At 44.7% G+C, this 26,535-nt stretch overlaps 1 pseudogene; it reads left to right on the top strand.

Moving 5' to 3' along the window:
- Window positions 1–342: 342 nt before the first annotated feature.
- LOC119325724 lies at window positions 343–26,535 on the top strand (annotated as a pseudogene).

Genomic DNA, 26,535 nt, shown 5'->3' with positions numbered 1-26,535 from the left:
ATACTCCCTCCGTTTCTAAATAATTGTCTTTCTAGAGATTTCAATAAGTGACTACATACGAAGAAAAATGAGTGAATCTACACTCTAAAACATGTCTACATACATCCGTATGTTGTAGTCCATTTGAGATGGCTAGAAAGACAATTATTTGGGAACGGAGGGAGTATATTTTTTCGGTCCATCCATCCATGCCCTGTCCTAAAAATATCCGGCGCTTGAGCCCTAGCAAAGCGGTAGTAGCAGCAAATCCCCTCCTAAAAAGTGCGGTCGCCGGAGACGGAGGAGACAAAGTAGCCAGCTTCCCACCCTCAGGGAAGGCTTGCGGTCAGTGGGAAGCCATTGATGTCAGCCTCCGCCATCGTCGCCAACAGGGCGAGCGGGTACCACCTTCTCACGGTCGATGGCTACTCCTGCACCAAGACTGTTCCCACCGGAGAACCCCTTAAGTCACACCAGTTGCCGCGTGCGGCCATCGCTGGCACATCGAATACTACCCCAACGGCCAAACATCGGAGTCAGCGGATCACCTGTCCCTTTTTCCGTGTCTCGACGACAACATTGTTGGCAGCACGGAGGTGAAAGCGCGCCACAATTTCTGGTTCGTCGACGCGGTGCAGAAGGAGGAAGTGCTGCCTTCATTCCCATCGGGGGCAGCTGTGAAGAACTACGTAGGCAGCTCTGGCTGGGGGACTTCACACCCTGCCTAGCGCTCCGCTCCCCTGCCTAGCGCTCTGCGCCGGCCGCCACTCCGGCGCCGGCGGCCACCTTCGCGCTGCCCCCTATCTGGTGGCGGCACCCACCCCCGTCCCGTCGCTATGGCCTCTCGTGTCTCCCTCTCGGGCTCGCTCTCGTCGGGATCTGGCTCGTCGTCGGTGCTCCGGCCGAATCTGGCGCCTCCATCTTCCCCGGCGCCAACTCCCCGCCCAGATCCTCCCCCGTCCCCATCGGTGCTGCCGCGTCCCCTGCTGCTCTCCATCATCGTGCCGCCTGTCCTGGGCACGGCCTTTGGCCCGATTGTCCAGGGGGAGGCGGGTGGTTCGTCGCGTGTCTCTGCTCCGCGGCGGGCGGAGGAGGCTTGGCACACCAAGGTGCGTCGCCGCCCACGGGCTCCGCTCGGCCGGGATCGGCGCCCAAGGAGCCACCTTCCACCTGGTTGGCCTAGTGCACTGCCGGCCCCCTGTTCGCCGCCCTCCTCGTGCCTTCCGGTGGAGTTGCATGGTTGCTGCTACAACTGTGGAAGTGACAGGCACATCTCGGTGGACTGGTCAAACCCGCCCTTCTGCGTGCGTTGCCATGGAGTTGGTCACAGCTCGCGCGGGTGCACCAGGCTGCGTAGTCCCTCTCCAGTGGATCAGCCTGTGCAGCCACCTGCTTTGCGCCATCGGGTTGAAGATGGCGCTTCCCCGTCGCCTCGGTGCTCTGCCTCTTTGCAGTCGCTTCCCCCGCCGCCGCCCGGCCCTCCACCTCCGGGTGCCGTTCGGCTTTGGAGTGATGTGGTGCGGGAGCCTGCCCAGGGCTCGCTGCAGGCCGTCATGCCGACTGCTGGGCCGGAGTTCTCGGTACCTTTTGGCCAGCACGAGCCGGTGCGGCCGGTGGCGGTGCCTGCCTAGGTGGAGCAGGATGACCAAGTGGAGGTTTGTTTCCTGGAGGCGTCCGATGACATATGGCAGATGGAGGAGGAGCTTGCTCGCGCCGTTCTGGTCACGGTGACTGGCAATAGGCCTACGGTGGATCTGGCGTCGGCGGCGGAGGCCTTACACGCCGCGTTCGATATCGGTCCGGCGGATATGTCCATCCAGTCATACTTCCCGGATGATTTCCTCGTGTTGTGCCGGGACAGAGCGATCCGTGATAGGATGGTCTGCGCAGGGCACGCGCGTTCCTCATGGTTTGAGCTCAATCTCCAGCCATGGAACGGGCAGGCGCAGGCGACGGCGGCTTCGCTACCCTTCCTTGTCCCGGTCGCCCTGCGCGGCGTGCCTGCGCACGCTTGGAACCAGAGGGTGGCCAGTGTGATCTTGCGTGGTCTAGGATATGTCGTTGGTGTGGATGACAGTACTGCTCGGCGCTTGGACATGGCGGACTTTCGAGTTTGGCTTCGTACGGACCGGCCACGGCAGATTCCTCGACGCCGGCTGCTCTTCATCAACGAGCCAAGGCAGAACCTTTGGGCGGAGGAGATCGGCCACCAGGTGCCTGCGGGACGGCGGGCCAAGACTCTCTGGTACCAGATCGACATCACCGTGCTTGCAGAGCCGGTGCTGGTGGATGCTGGAGATGTTGACGGCCGGCGACCTCCGCCTCCGCCTCCGCCGCCGCCACCGTCGCCTTCCTCTGGCAATGATGAGCATGTGCCTGGTTTTGGACTTCATCGGCCCGGGAGGGGTTTGGCCGCTGGCATCTCCTTGGCCAGCACGGTGGGTTCATCCTCGTCGGCGGTGCCACTGCCGGCGGGGCGTCAGGTTCAAATTGCATCAGATACGGTCCGGTCTTCGGTCAGCAATAGCTGTGTGGGGGATGTCATTGGGTTGCGTCCGCAACATACTTTTGGACTGGTTGCTGCTGTGGAGTGTTGCCAGCCAATCGGGGCTCGGCCCGAGTCGCCTGTGGGTCCCTTCGCTGATCAGCCTGTCTCCCCTGCCTCGGTCTAGTTGTTGAGATGGACCAGTGCTGACAGGCTTGGCTGTGCACCCAAGGTGGATAGGCCTGGGGATCTGGTACCTGCTGGGGGCCTGCACGGTAGCGATTCCGTCCTGATTGGCTCCTGCCGCATCACCCTGGTGGGCCTACTGGAGGAAGATAGTAGCAGCTTTTCTGGATATTCCTGGGCCTTGGAGTCGCTGTCTCACCAGTTGGATTGCAATGCGTGCGAGTATGGACAAAACAAACAAGTGGAGGCTATGGAAACCTTCCAAGTGTGCCGATCGGAGGAGAGTTGCACCCATGCAACATGCATGGTACGTAGCATGGAGCAGGGGAGTGAGCCAATGCATGCGCCCACTTCTACTGATGAACCTGAACATGGGCAGTTCCTGGGCATGCTGGACCATGTGACCGCTACTGCTGTTGAAGATGGGCTGGCCCTGGCCATGCCGCCACGGTCTGGTGGTGGCATGCTGATGCATGGCGATATCGAGAGCATGCGTGCTAAGATGTGCAAAACTCTCTCTCCAATCTTGCCGCTCCCGACCACTTGCACATATGTGGTGCAAACACCTAACCCGAGGAAGAAATGAAGATTGGATGTCACGCCAAGGAGGAGTGCGAGGCTGGCGAAGCACGGGGCATCCAAGCAACAGTAGGTGCTCATTAGGAAGCTCTGTTTGGCGCATGAAGGGGAGGTCATCTCGGAAGAAGCTCTAAGGATGTACGTGAATCTATTTTCCCGCCCGCTTTCGGACATGCACATCGCCGTTGTGCTCGCTTTATTCGGGTGGGAATCGCCGGTTGTGCCCCAGGAGGGGTGGAGGTGTGTTAGCGCACACGCGGGTGGCTTGGTTGGTGTTTGTGATGAATGCGCAACCTTTGAGGATGATGGTGTGGAATGTCTGTGGGCTCAATGTGCCTGCCCATGAGAACACGGTTTTTCAGGTGGTGACTCAGGCTTGTCCAGCCATTGTGTGTCTCCAAGAAACTAAATTGCATGATGTATCGCTAAACGTTGTATGGCAATGCCTCGGTGCTAAGTTTGAGAAGTTTTTCTATTTGCCTGCGTCCGGAACGCGGGGTGGAATCTTGGTGGCCTGGGATGCCACGATGACTCAACTCTCTAACCCGCACTATACCAACCATACATTAATTGTGCTCGTTAAATGCCCTGAGGATGAGCAGCCCTGGTGGCTCACATGTGTGTATGGGCCACAAGAGGAGGATGAGAAGGTTGAGCTCCTACAAGACTTGGTGGATATTCGAGGCCTACATGCGGGGCCTTGGCTCGTGGCCGGAGATTTCAATCTCATCACCTGTGAGGAGGATAAGAACAATGCCTTGATCAACCGAAGGATGATGGGAAGGTTTCACGCCAAACTTAACGCCTTGGAACTCAAAGAGATTTATTTGAACGGCAGAAGATACACCTGGTCAAATGAACGAAGAGTGGCCACCTTGGAGAAGATTGATCACGTGTTCATCTCAAATGACTAGGACGAGGCCTATCCAGCAAGTTCTCTTTCGGCTCTGGGCACGGCTGTGTCTGATCATTGCCCGTTGGTGCTAGATATGAATGTGAGTATCAATATAAAGAGTCGTTTCAAATTTGAGTCGTTTTGGACTCGAGCCGAGGGTTTCGTGATGTACTCAAGCTGGCTTGGTCCACCACACCTGCGGCCACCAATGACTATCTCATGCTGCATAACAAGTTGAGAGCAACTGCAGTGAGCCTCCAAAGGTGGAGTGACCGTTGGATCGGAAATCTGAAACTGCAAATAGCGATTGCGCTTGAAGTTATCAAACAACTTGACATCGCCATGGAGACAAGAGCACTATCTGATGCTGAGAGGGCGCTGAGGAAATGCCTAAAGAAAAAGCTGTTGGGCTTGAGCTCTCTAGAGAGGACGATAGCGAGGCAACGATCAAGGCTGTTGCAACTGCGTGAGGGTGACGGAAACACTAGGCTCTTCCACCAACAAGCTAGTCATAGATAGAGAAAGAATATCATGAGAACAGTGAAGCACAACGGCAACTTATACTCTGGGCAAGATGAGGTGGCATTGGCGGTGGACGCATACTTTGGTGCGGCTTTTGGTGCTCCGGAGGCTAGGTCACATGCTCTCAATCTGGATATGTTGGGCCTGCCACACCTGGACTTAGAGCATTTGGAGAATCCATTTACGGCTGAGGAAGTGGAGAAGGTGATAAAGAGCATGCCCATGGATAAAGCTTCGGGACCGGATGGGTTCACCGGTAGATTCTATGCAACTTGCTGGGACATTATCAAGGTAGACTTCATGAAAGTGATGGACAGTTTTTACAAGGGGATATGAGAGGTTTGGACGCAATCAATAAGTCCCTCGTCTCACTTTTCCCCAAGAAGGAGGGGACTTTGGAGGTGAGCGATTTCCGGCCTATAAACCTTGTCCATGGGGCCATTAAGATTTTTGAGAAAGTTCTGGCTTGCCGGTTGGTGGAGGATCTTCCCAAGCTGGTTGGAAACCACCAGAGCGCATTTGTTAAGGGCAGATCGCTGCATGACAATTTCATGCTTGTGCAGAGCATGGCATGCCGATTGCATGCTTTGAGGAGTTCAACTGTGCTGCTCAAGCTAGATATATCAAAACCATTCGACTCCGTTCAGTGGCCTTTCCTTATTGAGGTTTTGCATCAAATGGGCTTCGGGCCAAGGTGGAGGTCTTGGATATGCGGGATACTTGCAACATCGACCACCAACATCATTGTAAATGATGATCCGGGAGACACGATCTACAACTGTAAAGGGCTGCGGCAGGGCGACCCGATCTCCCCAATGCTCTTCATTCTAACAACGGAGCCCCTGCAAAGGATGTTCGAGGTGGCTATGGGTAGAGGAGTGCTATCACCCCTGATGCATGTTGTTATGAGGAAGCGCCTATCTATCTTTGCTGACGACGTGGTATTATTTGTCAAGCCAAATCCAATGGACCTGGAGGTGTGTAAGTCTCTGTTTGAGCTATTTGGGGAGGCAGCAGGGCTGAAAATCAACATGCGCAAATCTACGGCCCTACCTATCAGGTGCTCCAAGGAGGAGATTGCAATGGCATGCAATGAGTTTCAATGCCCCTTGGGATCATTTCTGATTAAGTATCTTGGGCTACCATTATCGCTAAGAAAGCAATGAGCGACGCAGCTGCGGTTTTTGGTGGATCACATGGCAAATCAACTTCCTAAGTGGAAGGCAACTCTTATGCCTAAAAGTGGACGATTAACTCTTGTGCAGTCTGTCCTATGTGCCATGCCGATCCACGCTATGATGGCTTTGGACCTCCCTGCAAAAACTATCACGGCAATGAACAAGATTTGTCGGGGTTTCTTATGGTGCCAAAGAGCTGAGGCAAACGGTGGCAATTGTGCTATTGCATGGGACTTGGTGTGTATGCCGAAGTGGGCAGGTGGTTTAGGGCTGCCAAATCTAAGATGGATGAATATCGCCATGCAAGCTCGTTGGCCATGGCTCAAGAGGACTGATGAGTCCAGACCCTGGAATGAATTCAGAATCAAAGTTGCGGAATAAGCAAACATGTTGTGCCAGGCAACCATGAGGAGTAACGTGCGGTCGGGACGAACAACACTCTTTTGGGAGGACCGATGGCTACATGGACAGAGAATCCAGGAGTTAGCACCACGAGTCTATGATCTTGTGCCACCCCACACTCGGAAGTTGAGGGTGGTCAGTACGGCCATGGAAGACGGGTCTTGGGCGATGGACATTAGCCCCAACTTTGGACCTGAGACCTTGCATGAGTTTCTAGCACTATGGCAGGTGGTCAATGGTTGGGAACTTTCTGACGAGGCGCCGGATGAGATATCATGGTCGTGGGACAATAATGGGCAGTTCTCTGTGAAATCGGCATATGCGACTGGTTTTTGGGGCCGGGAGGTGATCCCAACGGCGGACCTGACATGGAAATCACGTGCTCTGATGCAATGCAGGTTTTTCACATGGCTGGCCATGAAGGATAGATGTAGGACCTCGGATCGTCTTGCACGCAGAGGCCTACCTCACCAGGCTGCATGTCCTTTTTGCGATCAAGAGGAGGAGACGATCAATCATGTACTACTCACGTGTGTTTTTTCTCGGATAGTTTGGGCAACGATCTTCGTTGCGTTGGGGACACCGAGTTGGATCCCTACTGCCCAAGACTCGCTGGTAGAGTGGGCTGTCGACAAGCATGGATCGAACAATGTCAGCATGAAGGATCTTCGCACCATCTTCACGCTGACTTGGTGGGAGTTGTGGAAGCATAGAAATGCCATTGTCTTCGAGGGCGCGCAGCCTTCCGTCGAGCAGCTGCTGAGAAAGGTGTGTTCGGAGGGTTCCACTTGGTCCTCCGCTGGGTTATTGAAAGGGAATGTAATGCCCTTCTTTGCTAGGGTAGAGAGGTGGGTGAGTGATGAGGATTAGCATGTAATAACAATCCTGTAAACTATGGTGGAGGCACTCTTGGCCTTTCTTCTTTAATATATGATATGCACACTCGTGCATATTCGAGAAAAAAAAAGTTCATCAAAAGGGAAGCCTTTGAGAAATCCAAGCATCTCAAGGATGATTCCTTCACAATCAGGTGTGACATTGTTGTCATCAACGGGTTCTCCGCCAAGATGGTCGAGGCTGCTGCCCCAAAGTTTGTTTCCCCGCACCTGTCCTACCTGAGCAAGCACCTCGGTGTTCTCCTTAAGACCGAGAAGGGTGGCGATGTGGTGTTTCGGGTTGGCAGTGAGACGTTCGCCGCACACCGATGCGTGATCGCCTCCCGATCGCCGGTATTCAGTGCGGAGCTCTTCAGCGCAATGAAGGAGGGTGGCACATCCAGAGTCATACACATAGATGACATATAGGCTCAGGTGTTCAAGGCGTTGCTCTATTTCGCCTACACCGACAAGATACTAGAGACAAAAGAAGAAGATGAAGATACCATGTTCCAGCATCTACTTGTCGCGGCAGACAGGTATGACATGCAGAGGCTAAAGCTGGTGTTGATAGTCTAATTTGGATCTGGCTTGAGGGGTTGCCCAGATTATTTAGTTTTGGTGATTAAGCTAATGGTTTGAGAATTCACACATGATTTCAAGTACAGAGGCTAGGTGCAGCAGGCTTGATGGAACAGAATTGTGTGTTAGAGCTCACACATGGAGAGAAAGAAGGAAAGAGGCCTGGTTTGGAAAACTGGAGATGGAAAAGATTTTGCATAATCAGCTATTCTGCCAAAGCAGAGCTAATATGGAAAGTTTACTAGTATTGGGTTGATAACCCACAAGTGTAGGGGATCGCAACAGCTTTCGAGGGTAGAGTATTCAACCCAAATTTATTGATTCGACACAAGGGGAGCCAAAGAATATTCTCAAGTATTAGCAGTTGAGTTGTCAATTCAACCACACCTGAATAAGTTATTATCTACAACAAAGTATTTAGTAGCAAAGTAATATGATAGTAGTGGTAACGGTTACAAAAGAGTAACAAAAGCAAAAGTAATATTTTTGGTGTTTTGTAGTGATTGTAACAGTAACAACGGGAAAGTAAATAAGCGTAAACCAGTATATGGAAAGCTCATAGGCATTGGATCGGTGATGGATAATTATGCCGGATGCGGTTCGTCATGTAACAGTCATAACATAGGGTGACACAGAACTAGCTCCAGTTCATCAATGTAATGTAGGCATGTATTCCGAATATAGTCATACGTGCTTATGGAAAAGAACTTGCATGACATCTTTTGTCCTACCCTCCCGTGGCAGCGGGGTCCTAACGGAAACTAAGGGATATTAAGGCCTCCTTTTAATAGAGTACCGGACCAAAGCATTAGCACATAGTGAATACATGAACTCCTTAAACTATGGTCACCACAGGGAGTGGTCCCGATTATTGTCACTTCGGGGTTGTCGGATCATAACACATAGTAGGTCACTATAGACTTGCAAGATAGGATCCAGAACACACATATATTCATGAAAACATAATAGGTTCAGATCTGAAATCATGGCACTTGGGCCCTAGTGACAAGCATTAAGCATAGCAAAGTCATAGCAACATCAATCTCAGAACATAGTGGATAGAAGGGATCAAACCCTAACAAAACTAACTCGATTACATGATAGATCTCATCCAACCCATCACCGTCCAGCAAGCCTATGGTGGAATTACTCACGCACGGCGGTGAGCATCATGAAATTGGTGATGGAGGATGGTTGATGATGACGACGACGACGAATCCCCCTCTCCGGAGCCTCGAACGGACTCCAGATCAGCCCTCCCGAGAGGTTTTAGGGCTTGGCGGCGGCTCCGTATCGTAAAACGCGATGATTTCTTCTCCTTGATTTTTTTCTCCCCAAAAGCAAATATATAGAGTTGGAGTTGGCGTCGGAGGAGCTCCAGGGGGGCCACGAGGTAGGGGGGCGCGACCCCCACCCTCGTGGACAGGGTGTGGGCCCCCTGGTCTTCATCTTTGGCGAGGATTTTTTATTATTTTTAACTAGACGTTCCGTGGAGTTTCAGGTCATCCCGAGAACTTCTGTTTGTGCACATAAATAACACCATGGAAAGTGTGCTGAAAACAACGTCAGTCCGGGGTTAGTTCCATTCCAATCATGCAAATTAGAGTCCAAAACAAGGGCAAAAGTGTTTGGAAAAGTAGATATGACGGAGACGTATCAACTCCCCCAAGCTTAAACCTTTGCTTGTCCTCAAGCAATTCAGTTGACAAACTGAAAGTGATAAAGAAAAACTTTTACAAACTCCGTTTGCTCTTATTGTTGTAAATATGTAAAGCCAGCATTCAAGTTTTCAGCAAAGATTATGACTAACCACATTTGCAATAACTCCTAGGTCTCACGTTTACTCATATCAATAGCGTAATCAACTAGCGAGCCATAATAATAAATCTCAGATGACAACACTTTCTCTAAACAATCATAATATGGTATAACAAGATGGTATCTCGCTAGCCCTTTCTGAGACCGCAAAACATAAATGCAGAGAACCTTTAAAGATCAAGGACTGGCTAGACATTGTAATTCATGGTAAAAGAGATCCAGTCATAGTCATACCCAATATAAATTAATAGTAATGAATGCAAATGACAGCTGCACTCTCCAGCTAGTGCTTTGTATAAGAGGGTGATGACTCAACATAAAAGTAAATAGATAGGCCCTTCGCAGAGGGAATCAGGGATTTGTAGAGGTGCCAGAGCTCGGTTTTGAAATAGAGATAAACAATATTTTGATCAGCATACTTTCATTGTCAACATAACAACTAAGAGATGGCGATATCTTCCATGCTACACACATTATAGGCGGTTCCTAAACAGAATGGTAAAGTTTATACTCCCCCTCCACCAACAAGCATCAATCCATGACTTGCTCGAAACAATGAGTGTCTCCAACTAGCAACAGTCCCAGGGGGAGTTTTGTTTGCAATTAATTTTGATTTAGTTTGCATAAAGCATGGGACTGGGCATCCCGGTGACCAGCCATTTTCTCGTGAGTGAGGAGCGGAGTCCACTCCTCTTGAGAATAACCCGCCTAACATGGAAGATAAGGGCAGCCCTAGTTGATACATGAGCTATTCGAGCATACAAAATAGAATGTTTATTTGAAGGTTTAGAGTTTGGCACATGAGTTTGGCACATACAGATTTACTTGGAACGGCAAGTAGATACCGCATATAGGAAGGTATAGTGGACTCATATGGGATAACTTTGGGGTTTAAGGGATTGGATGCACAAGCAGTATTCCCTCTTAGTACAAGTGAAGGCTAGCAAAAGACTGGGAAGCGACCAACTAGAGAGCGACAACAGTCATGAACATGCATTAAAATTAATAAACATTAGATGCAAGCATGGATAGGATATAATCCACCATGAACATAAATATCATGAAGGCTATTGTTGATTTGTTTCAACTACATGTGTGAACATGTGCCAAGTCAAGTCACTTAAATCATTCAAAGGAGGATACCACCCCATCATACCACATCACAACCATTTCAATAGCATGTTGGCACGCAAGGTAAACCATTATAACTCATAGCTAATCAAGCATGGCACGAGCAACTATGATCTCTAATTGTCATTGCAAACATGTTTATTCATAATAAGCTGAATCAAGAACGATGAACTCATCATATTTACAAAAACAAGAGAGGTTGAGTTCATACCAGCTTTCTCATCTCAGTCAGTCCATCATATATCATCATAATTGCCTTTCACTTGCACGGCCGAACGAACTGAATAATAATAAGAGTGCACGTGCATTGGACTAAGCTGGAATCTGCGAGCATTCAAAAAACAGGAGAAGACAAGGCAGTATGGGCTCTTGGTTAAATCAACAATAATGCATATAAGAGCCACTTCAACAATTTAATCATGGTCTTCTCCTATCGACCCCCAAAGAAAAGAAAAGAAATAAAACTATTTACACGGGAAAGCTCCCAACAAGCAAAAGAAGAACGGGAAATATTTTTGGGTTTTATTTTTAATTATTACTACTACATCAAGAAAGGTAAACTAGCTAGAAGCTATTACTAATTTTTTTTGGTTTTTCTTAAGGTTTAACAAACACACAAGAAGAAAGCAGGAAAAAGAAAATAAACTAGCATGGATATTACAATGAAAGAGTATGAGCACCGACATCTAGCAATGAGTGTGTGTAAACATAAATGTAATGTCGGTGGGAAATACTTACTCCCCCAAGCTTAGGCTTTTGGCCTAAGTTGGTTCATTGCGAGTGATGGCCTGGCAAATACCCGTAGGTGTAGTTGGGGTCGTACTGTGATGCAGCGGCTATCGCCGCTTGAGCTGCAGCATGGCATCGGGCTACCTCCGCTCTCCTTTCATACTCATATGCCTCCTCTCTAGTAATAATATATCTTTGTTTTGCCTGATAATCAAAGAAGGCAGGAGCAGGTAGAGTAATACGGACAACACACCGTTTGTCAAAGATTAGTCGATACAAGAGAGGTGATTCATTCCTCTCGATAAACTGGTGAGAGACCATAGAATTAAAATCTAAATAAGTAGGAGGCAACTCAATATCATCCTCACGAACGTCCACCTCAAGAAAATTAGCTAAGCGGGTTGCATAAATTCCTCCAAAGAAATCTCCATTATATCTATTATGATGCAACCTATGTGCTACAATAGCTCCCAAATGATAAGATTGGTCTCCTAACATAGCACTCCTAAGAATACTGAGGTCAGGCACACACATATGACATGCTTCATCCTTAGCAGTTATGCACCTACCAATGAAGAGAGCAAAATAATGTATAGCAGGAAAGTGAATGCTCCCTATGGTAGCTTGTGTTATATCTCTAGATTCCCCTACAGTTATACCAGCAAGAAAATCTCTAAATTCAGATTTACGGGGATCACTAGCACTACCCCATTGTGGAAGTTTGCAGGCAAAAGTAAAATCCTCTAAGTCCATGGTACAAGATTTGTCATAAAGATCAAACATGACAGTTGGAGAATTACGTGAAGATGCAAATTCAAACCTCCTCACAAATGAACTAGTGAATTGATAGTACTGTGGGCATTTGTCTGCCTCAAAGCTCACGAGATCGGCGTTACGCAAATATGCGTTAAATTCCTCTTTGATTCCCGCTCGATCCATAAAATTTTCTGAAGGCCATTCACAGGGCCGCACTGGAGCGTCCCTTGGGGGCTCCTTGTCAGCATCACGCATTGCAAGCCTGGGTCCTTGCTTCCTTGAAGAACCACCTTGGAACATTTTTCTAAGCATATTGCTTCCTCTGAAAAATTTCTGAAATTTTTAGTAACTTCAAACAAAAGTGAGCCAAGCTCAACAAAATTGATAGCAACTACTCCTACAAGTGCCTAGAGCCTATATCAAGCATTAGAACTACTTGGAACCATATAAATTTGACATGCAATCTCAAGAACATGGTCACCTATGCAGCACAAATTTGCAGTGAATAAAGCACTAGAGCAAAAACTAATTGGACCAATGGAGGAGTCACATACCAAGGAACAATCTCCCCAAGAAGTTTTGTGAGAGGTGCTTTGAGCAAGGAGATCGAAAATCGCGGCAAAGTGAGCTAGAACTCGTGCTTGAAGCAGCTATTCGTGTTTGTGGGAGGAAGAAGAAGTGGATGGGTGCAGGAATAAGTGGAGGAGGGCCACCATGGGCCCACGAGGCAGGGGGCGCGCCCTGGGGGGTAGGGCGTGCCCTCCACCCTCGTGGCCAGGTGGCAGCTCCCCCGCGGTGTTTTCAGTACCATAAATCCTCAAATATTCCAGAAGAAATCATATTAAATTGGCATGGCATTTGGAGGACTTTTATTTTCAGGGTATTTTTATATTGCGCGGATAAATCAGAAAACAGACAGAAAAATACTATTTTTACTTTATTTCAACTAAATAACAAAAAGTATAAAGAGGGTACAGAAGGTTGTGCTTCTAGTTTCATCTGTCTCATGCTCATCAAAAGGAATCCACTAACAAGGTTGATCAGGTCTTGTTAACAAACTCATTCCGAATAACATGGAACCGGAGAAATTTCGAATAACACTATGTTACCTCAACGGGGATATGCACATCCCCTATCATAAGAATATCATATTTCTTCTTGACAGTAGGAAGAGGAAATTCAAAACCTCCAAAAATAATCGATGGAATTTTTCCAATAGAGTTGATACTATGAACTTGAGGTTGTTTCCTCGGAAAGTGTGCCATATGCTCATTACCATTAACATGAAAAGTGATATTGCCTTTGTTGCAATCAATAACAGCCCCTGCAGTATTCAAAAAGGGTCTTCCAAGAATAATAGACATGCTATCGTCCTTGGGAATATCAAGAATAACAAAGTACGTTAAAATAGTAACGTTTGCAACCACAATAGGCACATCCTCACAAATACCGACAGGTATAGCAGTTGATTTATCAGCCATTTGCAAAGAAATTTCAGTAGGTGTCGACTTATTCAAATCAAGTCTACGATATAAAGAGAGAGGCATAACACTAATACCGGCTCCAAGATCACATAAAGCAGTTTTAACATAATTTCTTTTAATGGAGCATGGTATAGTGGGTACTCCTGGATCTCCAAGTTTCTTAGGTATTCCACCCTTAAAAGTATAATTAGCAAGCATGGTGGAAATCTCAGCTTCAGGTATCTTTCTTTTATTTGTAACAATATCTTTCATATATTTAGCATCAGGATTCATTTGAGCATATCAGTCAATCGCATACGCAAAAAGATAGGTCTAATCATTTCAGCAAAGCGCTCAAAATCCTCATCATCCTTTTTCTTGGATGGTTTGGGAGGAAAAGGCATGGGTTTCTGAACCCATGGTTCTCTTTCTTTACCATGTTTCGTAGCAACAAAGTCTCTCTTATCATAACGTTGATTCTTTGATTGTGGGTTATCAAGATCAACAGCAAGTTCAATTTCTACATCATTATCATTACTAGGTTGAGCATCATCATGAATATCATCATTAACATTTTCATTAGGTTCATGTTCATTACCAGATTGTGTTTCAGCATCAGACATCGAGATATCATTTGGATTATCAGGTGTTTCAGCAATAGGTTCGCTAGAAGTTTGCAAAGTCCTATTATTTTTCTTTTTCTTCCTTTTAGAAGAACTAGGTGCATCAATATTATTTCTCTGAGAATCTTGCTCAATTCTCTTAGGGTGGCCTTCAGGATACAAAGGTTCCTGAGTCATTCTACCAGTTCTAGTAGCCACTCTAACAGCATAATCATTTTTCTTACTATTCATTTCATTGAGCAAATCATTTTGAGCTTTAAGTACTTGTTCTACTTGAGTGGTAACCATAGAAGCATGTTTGCTAACAAGTTTAAGTTAACCTCTAATATTAGCCATATAGTCACCCAAGTGTTTAATCATATAAGCATTTTGTTTTAATTGTCTACCAAAATAAGCATTGAAATCTTCTTGCTTAAACTTAAAGTTATCAAACTCATCCAAGCATTGGCTAGCAATTTTAGTAGGAGGGATTTCAGCTCTATCATATCTATAGAGAGAATTTACCTTTACTACCTGTGTCGGGTTATCAGGATCAGGAGGTTATTCAATAGGTAATGGATTAAGATCATGTGTTTCTTCAACAGGCGGTAAATTAAGACCATGTATTTCTTCAATAGGAGGTAAATTCTTAACATCTTCGGCTTTAATACCTTTTTCTTTAATAGATTTCTTTGCCTCTTGCATATCTTCAGGACTGAGAAATAGAACACCTCTCTTCTTCGGAGTTGGTTTAGGAATAGGCTCGGTAATTGGAGCAGGAGCTGGCTCAGGAAGTGCCCAATTATTTTCATTTGTCAACATATTATTCAATAAAATTTCAGCTTCATCCGGTGTTCTTTCCCTGAAAAGAGAACCAGCACAACTATCCAGGTAATCTCTGAAAGCATCGGTTAGTCCATTATAAAAGATATCAAGTATTTCATTTTCCTTAAGAGAATGATCAGGCAAAGCATTAAGTAACTTGAGAAGCCTCCCCCAAGCTTGTGGGAGACTCTCTTCTTCAATTTGCACAAAGTTGTATATTTCCTTTAAAGCAGCTTGTTTCTTATGAGCAGGGAAATATTTAGCAGAGAAGTAATAAATCATATCCTGGGGACTACACACACAACCAGGATCAAGAGAATTAAACCATATCTTAGCATCACCCTTTAATGAGAACGGAAATATTTTAAGGATATAAAAGTATCGAGATCTCTCATCGTTAGTGAACAAGGTGGATATATCATTTAATGTAGTAAGATGTGCCACAACAGTTTCAGATTCATAGCCATGAAAAGGATCAGATTCAACCAAAGTAATTATATCAGGATCAACAGAGAAAGTAGCGAGATCTCTCATCGTTAGTGAACAGGGTGGCTATATCATTTAATTTAGTAAGATGTGCCACAATAGTTTCAGATTCATAGCCATGAAAAGGATCAGATTCAACCAAAGTAATTATATCAGGATCAACAGAGAATTCATAATCCTTATCGGCAACACAAATAGGTGAAGTAGCAAAAGCAAGGTCAGGTTTCATTCTATCTCTAAGAGATTCCTTACTCCATTTAACTAATAGCCTCTTAAGCTCAGATCTACCTTTGCAGGCAAAAATAGCTGTAGAAGCTTCCATATCAAAAACATAACCCTCAGGAATAACAGGCGTATCTTCATCATCACTTTCATCAATATATTCAGTATCAATAATTTCTTTCTCTCTAGCCCTAGCAATTTGTTCATCAAGAAATTCACTAAGGGGCACAGTAGTATCAAGCGTAGAAGTAGTTTCATCATAAGTATCATGCATAGCATAAGTGGCATCATCAATAACATGCGACATATCAGAACGAATAGCAGAATAAGGTTTAGGTGTCGCAAGCTTACTCAAAACAGAAGGTGAATCAAGTGCAGAGCTAGATGGCAGTTCCTTACTTCCCCTCATAGTTGAGGGATAAATTGTTGTCTTAGCGTCTTTCAAGTTCTTCATAGTGTCCAGCAGATATAAATCCCAAGTGACTCAAAGAATAGAGCTATGCTCCCCGGCAACCACACCAGAAATTAGTCTTGATAACCCACAAGTGTAGGGGGTCGCAATAGCTTTCGAGGGTAGAGTATTCAACCCAAATTTATTTATTCGACACAAGGGGAGCCAAAGAATATTCTCAAGTATTAGCAGTTGAGTTGTCAATTCAACCACACCTGGATAACTTAGTATCTACAGCAAAGTATTTAGTAGCAAAGTAATATGATAGTACTGGTAACGGTAACAAAAGAGTAACAAAAGCAAAAGTAATATTTTTGGTGTTTTGTAGTGATTGTAACAGTAACAACAGGAAAGTAAATAAGCGTAAACCAGTATATGGAAAGCTCGTAGGCATTGGATCGGTGATGGATAATTATGCCGGATGCGGTTCGTCATGTAACAGTCATAACATAGGGTGACACAGAACTAGCTCCAATTCATCAATGTAATGTAGGCATGTATTCCGAATATAGTCATACGTGCTTATGGAAAAGAACTTGCATGACATCTTTTGTCCTACCCTCCCGTGGCAGCAGGGTCCTAACGGAAACTAAGGGATATTAGGGCCTCCTTTTAATATAGTGCCGGACCAAAGCATTAGCACATAGTGAATACATGAACTCCTCAAACTATGGTCATCACCGGGAGTGGTCCCGATTATTGTCACTTCGGGGTTGCCGGATCATAACACATAGTAGGTGACTATAGACTTGCAAGGTAGGATCAAGAACACACATATATTCCTGAAAACTTAATAGGTTCAGATCTGAAATCATGGCATTCGGGCACTAGTGACAAGCATTAAGCATAGCAAAGTCATAGCAACATCAATCTTGGAACATAGTGGATACCAGGGATCAAACCCTAACAAACCTAACTCGATTACATGATAGATCTCATCCAACCCATCACCGTCCAGCAAGCCTACGATGGAATTACTCATGCACGGCGGTGAGAATCATGAAATTGGTGATGGAGGATGGTCGATGATGACGACGGTGATGAATCCCCCTCTCCGGAGCCCCAAACGAACTCTAGATCAGCCCTCCCGAGAGGTTTAGGGCTTGGCGACGGCTCTGTATCGTAAAACGTGATGATTTCTTCTCCTTGGTTTTTTCTCCCCGAAAGCAAATATATAGAGTTGGAGTTGGCGTCGGAGGAGCTCCAGGGGGCCCACGAGGTAGGGGCGCGCCCTGGGGGGGCGCCCCCACCCTCGTGGACAGGGTGTGGCCCCCCTGGTCTTCATCTTTGGCGAGGATTTTTTATTATTTTTAACTAGACGTTTCGTGGAGTTTCAGATAATTCTGAGAACTTTTGTTTTTGCACATAAATAACACCATGGAAAGTCTGCTGAAAACAGCGTCAGTCCGGGGTTAGTTCCATTCAAATCATGCAAATTGGAGTCCAAAACAAGGGCAAAACTGTTTGGAGAAGTAGATACGACGGAGACGTATCATGGGCCCAGGCTGATGCTTCTACAGAAAGATTAGGAAAAGCCTTTTGGCTTATGTGCCAAGGAAACAGCACGTCAGGAGTCCTACTCCAATTTGCCAAAGGCCAGGCATACCCTTATATATGTGGGTATATGGCCGATTGAAAAATCAATCGATCCTTTCACAACCTTATGTTACTTTTTCTCCTACGCTCTTTAATTTCCAGCACCTAGCTCGTAGCTTCTGCTGAGCCCTAGCAAACCTAGGGTTTGGCTCATCTTTGTCGTTTTGCATTGAAAAATGGTCGGTTTACCTCCACGAAAGCGAGGAATCAGTGCTGTTGCGTGGATCAATTTCCCGCAGCAACACAATTGGTGACTCCGCTAGGGACGAAGAAGAGGAACACAATGAGCACCGACCCCAAGGACGAAAGTGATCTCAACCCCAACAACATCATAGCTGTCACACTTGAGGATCTGCCTGAGGATGAACGGCAGAAACTTGAAAAGGAGCTTGAGGAAGAGAGGGTGGAAAAGTTGAAGCAGAAGTTGGCGGGCTTCCAAAGGCAAGAAATGGCGTCATCCAGAAGATAGCTACAGCAAGTCATCCTGTTGGGGTAAGTAAAACTGCTTGTACAGAAGAGATTGCACATCTAATTGATGCATCTGTAGCTAGTAAATACGACAAACAAATGACAGATATGGCATGCACGATTACTGAATCTGTAGTTAGCAAATTTGATGAGTTCAGAGAGCAATTTAATAAGGATATTCAGATCAGCTTGCCTCGTCAAATTCGTTCAATGGTGCTACAGGCCAATGATGAACGTTATGAGAAACAGCCGGCGCATCCAAAAAATAGTAGGTTCACTAATGTACCTAACCCTATGCATACACCCGTTGCAGTACCCAATGTTGTGCAGCCCCACATCTCGTTAAGCAATAACCAAAGTGGTCATAATTACATTGGCAATTCGGCCAATAATTTTGTACCTACTGCTGCTACTCCTGCTCTGACTTCGGTTCCACAAAATTTCAGCAGCAATAACCGAAGTGTTGGCTTTAATTCCAATCTGCAGCAACCCTACTATCAAACAGTAGCATATAGCACACCACCCTTGCCACCTATTGGTACCGGGGTTCCTTACGGGCCGGTGCCAGATGCTTGTTTTAATGGTTCTCTGTAGCAAATGTATCATGCTCATACTTCTTTGTTAGAGTTACCGCCACGTACTTATGGTGCATCTATGCCACAAGCTAGTTCTCCGCAGCCTACCAAAAATTTTAAGGATCAACTTGCTAATATACTTAGAGAATTTGGCTTGGAACCTAAGGGTAGAGCACGCGCATATCAAAAACCCTACCCTTAATATTTCGACACAACACCTTATCCTCGTGGGTTTAGAATTCCAGATTTTGTTAAGTTCACAGGAGAAGATGGTAGATCAACCTTTGAGCATGTAGGACAATTTTTAGCACAATGCAGTGAAGTTGGTACATTAGATATTTTTAGAGTGAAATTATTTCCTTTGTCTTTATCTGGTACTGCATTTACTTGGTTTACATCGCTTGGTCCTAACTCTATTGCAACATGGGCTCAATTGGAACAGAAATTTCATGAGTACTTTTATGGTGGTGAAACCGAACTTAGACTTTCAGATTTGACAATGGTTAAGCAAAAACACAATGAATATGTTTATGATTATATTAAAAGATTTAGAGATGTCAAAAACCGATGCTTCAGTTTGACCATAGCCGAAAAAGATTTAGCTGATCTTGCCTTTTCGGGTTTGCTTGCTCATATTAGAGATAAATTGGAAGGGCGAGAATTTTCAGATGTTAACCAAGTTTTGCAAAAGGCTTGGGCACAGGAAAACCGTGCTAAAGAAGTTAAACCATACAGCCGGTTTAGAGATAATAAGAACAAAGACAAGGAAAAACCTACGGTTAATGTTGTAGAGCATGATAGTGATTCGGCTAGTGAAGATGGTGTTGATATATGTATGGCCGAATGGGTTCGAGCACCTAGTCAAAACCTTTTGCATGTGCTGCCCTGAAACCCACACCAGCTAAAAGAGAGGAAATCAAATATACTTTTGATGTTAGTAAGTGTGACAAGATTTTTGACATGTTGTTGCAAGGGAAGTTAATTAGAATAAAAGAAGGACAAGTGATTCCATCTCAAGAAGAACTGGGTAGAAGAGCTTATTGTAAATGGCATAACTCTTTTTCTCATGCTACTAACGATTGTAATGTGTTTCGTCGACAGGTGCAATCGGCCATTAATGATGAACGATTGGTATTCACAAAAGGTACTAAGATGAAGCTCGACAGTGATCCTTTTCCTATCAATGTGGTTGAGTTTGAGAATAAGAAAATTCTTATTCGGTCGGATCAGACCGAATCCACAAGAGAAAAAAATGTTGTTGATGATAGTGCTCCTCCAAGGATGATCAAACCAAAGAAACTAGAAGTAGGAGTGTGGAAAGTTAATGGAAGAAGGAGACAAGCTCTGAGGCCAAAGACGACAGTTAACATGTTGTTGGAGAAATACACTTCATGCAAGACCACCAATGTATTTAACCGGCTTAGAGGTAATAAATGTCCTAGATCTCCTTCTCGACCTACCGGTCATGAGCAATGGCAAAGAAATTCATATGACCAGCAGCCATGTTTCGCAATTGAGCCAGCATATTGGGGTTGTGCACCTCCCATGTATCCGCAAATTCCTCCATGGGGTTTTAATCCTTGGGTGCCATATCCTATAGGGCCAGCAGGTTATTTTCAACCAGGATGGATCCCGCCTAGGCCTATGTTCAGACCAAACATGCATGAGAAAAAGGCTCGATTTAATCATGAAGCAAGATCACGTGATGCTATTGTGATTCAAGGTAAAGATGGTTCACGCAAAGGGGCTGAAGATAGCTCATCCAGCAAAAGATTTGCGCAGATCAGATGGCCTAGACACAATGCGGATGGCAAGGTTCACATAGGTGGCCAGAAGTTTGCATGGGTACCGGTCAGATCTAAGGGTGCTGTAAAAAATTCAGTTGAACATGATGAATGTAGGTCTGGTTGTGCTATTACGAACCAACCTGGGTTGGATGTTACTCTTAATGTTGATAATGGTAAGCTCAAATCAGCTGCAGGTGTTGCCCCTGATTCAAAAACAATCATGGTTGGAGGTTTCGGATTTGGTTCAGTTCAGAAAAGAGTTCCAGGTTCAGAAAAGATTAGTAATGATGCATTGCAGCAACAGGGGCCTGATACATTGCAGCAAGAGGAGATTCCAGCAAAAGAAAGCAACTCACATGCTGATTTGAGGCCCAATATGCAGAAAGATGGGACCGCTAGCACAACTGATCAATACAGAATTTTTTTCAGCCAAAGACAGAATGTTTGCTCCCCAAGCAGCAGCACATCAGTACGGACCGAGGAACTCGAGGGGCAGCAGAATTAGGTCAGTGGCACCAGGAACTAAACCAAAGCTTCGATGGTGCCCAACGGGGCTCACACATACTCAAAAAAGAAGGGTGCAACGGCTGCAGGCATTGGAAATTAGAGAGGAACTAGCTGAGAAGAAGCGCGACGAGTGGTTCAATAAAGATAAACCAATGGTGCCTTTGAATATGACTTGGAAAGAGAAACGCATCGCAAGGGAGGAAGGCAACATTGCTGATGACATGGTCATGGATGGAAACTCTGGGGATAAAGAGGATATGCCTACAGATATGGACATTAATATGGTATTTGAGCTGCCTGCTGAATTTCGTGCGCCTAAGGCTGAAGAGGCTGAAGTTGCAGAGCTTGTTCTTGGCCCAAAAAGTGTTACATTTGAGAAACCAGAGAAGCACGGACAACACCTAAAGCCTTTGTTTATCAAGGGTCACATTGATGGTAAGCCTATTGGTCGCATGCTTGTTGATGGCGGAGCCGGTGTTAATATCATGCATTTTTTTGGTTTCTTCTAAATTGGGCCGAAAAGAGGAAGAACTAATGAAAACCAATATGGGACTTAGTGGGTTCTCAGGAGACTTGTCTGAAGCTAAGGGTGTTATTTCTATGGAGCTCACGGTTGGGAGCAAAACATTGCTGACTGCTTCTTCGTTGTTGATGTCAAAGGCCGATATAATATTCTTTTGGGGTGTGATTGGATTCATGCAAATTGTTGCATCCCTTCTACTCTGCATCAATGTTTGATTCAATGGGTTGATGATGATGTTGAAGTAGTTGAGGTGGATAATTCGGCCTGCATTGCTTTGGCTGAGGCTCCGGTTGATTGGCAACACGGTGAGATGCGATGCTTGACGGGTAGAGATTTATCAGATTATGATTATATTAGTATTGGCAGAGATAGTTTTGTTCATGTACACGCACAGCCGGCTAGTGTAGCTCGGCTTCAATGAATAAGGAAGATAGTGTTAAATGGATGCAAAGGCATGTTGAGGAGTATCGTTCAGGAAAGAATGATATGCATGAAGCTATTGAGGATTTCGATGACATGGAGAAGCTTGGACAAGGATTCTCATCGGCTGACCCACTTGAGGAAGTTGATATTGGTGATGGAAGTGTCCCTAGACCTACATTTATTAATGCTAATATGGGGGGCGATCAGAGAGGAAAGGTATGTGCATTGCTTAGGGAATTTGTTGATTGCTTTGCTTGGAATTATACTGAGATGCCCGGTTTGAGTAGGGACTTAGTTGAACACATATTGCCTATTAAATCTGATTTTAGGCCCCATAAACAGCCCCTTAGGCGATTCAATCCTAGTATATATGACCGCATCAAAGATGAAATTGATCGGTTGTTAAAAGCTCGGTTTATTCGGCCGTGTAGATATGCGGAATGGATTTCTAATATTGTTCCTGTTGAAAAGAAGAATGCTGATAAGATTAGAGTATGTATTGATTTTAGGGATTTGAATAAGGCTACCCCTAAAGATGAATATCCTATGCCTATTTCCGACATGTTGATTAACAATGCTTCTGGACATAAAGTGATCAGTTTTTTAGATGGTAATGCTGGTTATAATCAGATATTTATGGCCAAAGAAGATATGTTTAAGACTGCTTTTCGATGCCCTGGTTTTATTGGTTTATTTGAGTGGAATGTTATGACTTTTGGATTGAAGAATGCCGAAGCTACATACCAACGTGCTATGAATCAGATTTTTCATGATCTTCTAGGCATCGTATTAGAAATATATATTGATGTAGTTGTTAAATCGGATGGGTTTGATCATCATTTAGCCGATTTTCGATTAGCTTTTGAAAGAATGCGTCGGTATGGGCTGAAAATGAATCCACTCAAATGTGCTTTCGGTGTGTCGGCTGGTAAGTTCTTAGGTTTTGTAATTCACGAGCATGGCATAGAGATTGATCCTAAGAAGGTAGAGGCAATCAGAAAATTGGAGGAGCCCACATGTAAAAGGGATGTGCATAAATTGTTAGGAAAAATTAATTACTTGAGACGATTCATATCTAACCTTGCGGGAAAAATTGAATCGTTTATTCCTTTACTTCGGTTAAAACATGAAGCCGAATTCACTTGGGGGAAGAACAGCGAGAGGCTTTTAATAATATAAAACGGTATTTGTCAAGTCCTCCGGTGCTTCGAGCACCCAAGTCTGGTGTGCCGTTCAGGTTATACATTGCCGCACAAGACAAGGTGATCGGCTCAGTTTTAGCATAAGAGAACGGCGGGAAGGAGTACATCATTGCATACTTGAGCCGACGCTTGCTTGACGCTGAGAGTCGGTACGTGTTTATTGAAAAATCATGTTTATCTTTATATTATGCATGTACAAAATTTCGGCCATATTTACTTTATAATACATGTGTAGTAGCTTGCCAAGCCGACATAATTAAATATATGCTGCAGCAGCCGATTCTTAGTGGTAGGATTGGAAAATGGGCTTATGCACTAATAGAATATGACTTGGCATATGAATCGTTGTGTGCTATGAAAGGTCAAGTTATCGCTGATTTTATTGTTGATCATAGGATTAAGGATGAAGAAGATATTAATTATGTTAGTGTGTGCCCGTGGAAATTTTATTTTGATGGATCGGTTTGTAGGGAGGGACAAGGCATCGGTAATGTTTTAATTTCACCAAACAATGTCGTTTATGAAACATCAGTCTGTTTGGAATATCCTTGTACAAATAACCAAGCTGAATATGAAGCTTTGTTGTTTGGTTTACAAAATTTAGTAGATATGGGTGTAAAGGATATAGAGGCTTTTGGAGATCCACTTCTGGTAGTCCGGCAAATTGGTGGTGAATTTCAATGTTTTGATGGATTATTAAACAGCTATTTAGACCGATGTTTAGATATAATTAAGTCTCTCAATACTTTCACTATCAGTCATATACCTAGGGAAGAGAATTCTAGAGCTAATTGCTTAGCGTAGCAAGCATCCGGATACCAAATCAGCAGGGGAAAGTTTTTCATATTAGAGAAACCGATGCTAGATGCTGTTAATAGTAATGCTAATCTGTTGGCTATTAATTTGCTAAAAGATGTAGCAGGTCCTTGTTCAATCCAGCGGCAAATAGTATATGGCAAAGAAGATTCGGTGCAGGAGTCACAAATAACCGAATCAGCAGCTAATTTAGAACCAAGTGATTGGAGAATTTCTCTGATTAATCATCTAAAGGATCCTGGGCAAACAAGAGATAGAAAAATTCGGCGACAAGCTTTAAAATATACTTTGCTAGATAGTGAGTTGTACCGCCGAACAATAGATGGATTACTTTTAAAGTGCTTAGGTCCTGATCAGTCAAGAGTAGCTATGGGTGAAGTACATGAAGGGCTATGCGGAACACATCAGTCGGCTCATAAGATGCAATGGTTATTGAAAAGAGCAGGTTTTTATTGGCCGGCGATGTTAGGGGACTGTTTTCGCTATTATAAAGGGTGTGAAGAATGCTAGAAATTTGGAAATGTTCAATTGGCACCTGCAGCTATGATGCATCCCATTATTAAGCCATGGCCGTTTAGAGGATGGGATTTAGATTTTATTGGTCAAATATATCCTGCTTCATCTAAAGGTCATCGCTTCGTCCTAGTAGCTACAGATTATTTTACCAAATGGACTGAAGCAATTCCTTTAAGAAATATGACCCATAAGGACGTGATTAATTTTGTTTTGGAGCATATTATTCACAGATTCGGTATTCCTCAAACTTTGACTACTGATCAAGGTTCTTCTTTTATGTCTCATAAATTTCATGAGTTTGCCGAATCTTTTAGAATTAAATTGTTAAATCGTCGCCTTATTATGCTCAAGCTAATGGACAGGCCGAATCTAGCAATAAAACTTTAATTAAACTTATAAAGAAGAAAATTAAGGAGCATCCAAGAAAGTGGCATGAAGTGCTTTCGGAGGCTTTATGGGCTCATCGGATATCTAAGCATGGAGCAACTCAAGTGACACCATATGAGTTAGTGCATGGACAGGAAGCAGTGTTACCTGTAGAGGTTAATTTGCAAGCTCTTAGAGTAGCCACACAAAATGATTTGTCAGCTATAGACTATAATAATTTGATGCTGGATAGAATTGATGATGTTCCAGAAGAAAGATTAAGAGCCTTGCAGGAAATTGAAAAAGAAAAGTTAAGAGTAGCTAAGGCTTATAACAAAAGGGTGAGGGAAAATCGTTTCAAATAGGAGACTTGGTGTGGAAAACGATTTTGCCTGTTGGAACTAGGAACAATAAATTCGGCAAGTGGTCACCGAGTTGGGAAGGTCCGTATAAGGTTGTAGAGATTGTTCCTGGAAATTCATATTTTATACAATCTTTGCAAGGGGAAAAGTTGCCCAAAGTTCCCAATGGCAAATATTTGAAGAAGTACTATCCTAGCATGTGGCAAGAAGCTTGATGGCACTATATGGCCGATATGATTTCAGATATCATCCTAAACAAAATTTGGCCGATGTGTTATTTAGACATCGCCCTAAGCAGTTGATATGGCTGGTGAAGCGGTTGACATCGTCCTAAGACATTGCCATGGTGTTTTTGGTAAATAAAATTACACCCAAAAACAGGGGGCATGTGTTGATAGTCTAATTTGGATCTGGCTTGAGGGGTTGCCCAGATTATTTAGTTTTGGTGGTTAAGCTAATGGTTTGAGAATTCACACATGATTGCAAGTACAAAGGCTAGGTGCAGCAGGCTGGATGGAACAGAATTGTGTGTTAGAGCTCACACATGAAAAGAAAGAAGGAAAGAGGCCTGGTTTGGAAAACTGAAGATGGAAAAGATTTTGCATAATCAGTTATTCTGCCAAAACGGAGCTAATATGGAAAGTTTACTAGTATTGGGCCCAGGCTGATGCTTCTACAGAAAGATTAGGAAAAGCCTTTTGGCTTATGTGCCAAGGAAACAGCACGTCAGGAGTCCTACTCCAATTTGCCAAAGGCCAGGCATACCCTTATATATGTGGGTATATGGCCGATTGAAAAATCAATCAATCCTTTCACAACCTTACGTTACTTTTTCTCCTACGCTCTTTACTTTCCAGCACCTAGCTCATAGCTTCTGCCCAGCCCTAGCAAACCTAGGGTTTGGCTCATCTTTGCCGTTTTGTATTGAAAAACGGTCGGTTTACCTCCACGAAAGCGAGGAATCAGTGCTGTTGCGCGGATCAATTTCCCGTAGCAACAGCTGGTTTGCGGGGAAAGGCTATGCGGGTACATCGATGTAGGCACAGTTGCGACCATCATGGCTCTCGCTGATCAGCACCACTGTGTTGGGCTGAAGAAGGCATGCTTTGATTTCCTCAGCTCCCCTGCAAACTGGAGGGCAGTTGTGGCCACTGAAAGCTTCCAGCGTGTGTATATCAGCTGTCCTTCTGTTGTGATGAAGCTGATTGGCATGCCCTCGGCAGAGTGA

This window comes from Triticum dicoccoides, chromosome 1B (genome assembly GCF_002162155.2).
Source record: "Triticum dicoccoides isolate Atlit2015 ecotype Zavitan chromosome 1B, WEW_v2.0, whole genome shotgun sequence".
Lineage (NCBI taxonomy): Eukaryota > Viridiplantae > Streptophyta > Magnoliopsida > Poales > Poaceae > Triticum > Triticum dicoccoides.
Note: the sequence above shows the minus strand (reverse complement) of the source record. Positions and strands in the feature narration are given on the sequence as shown.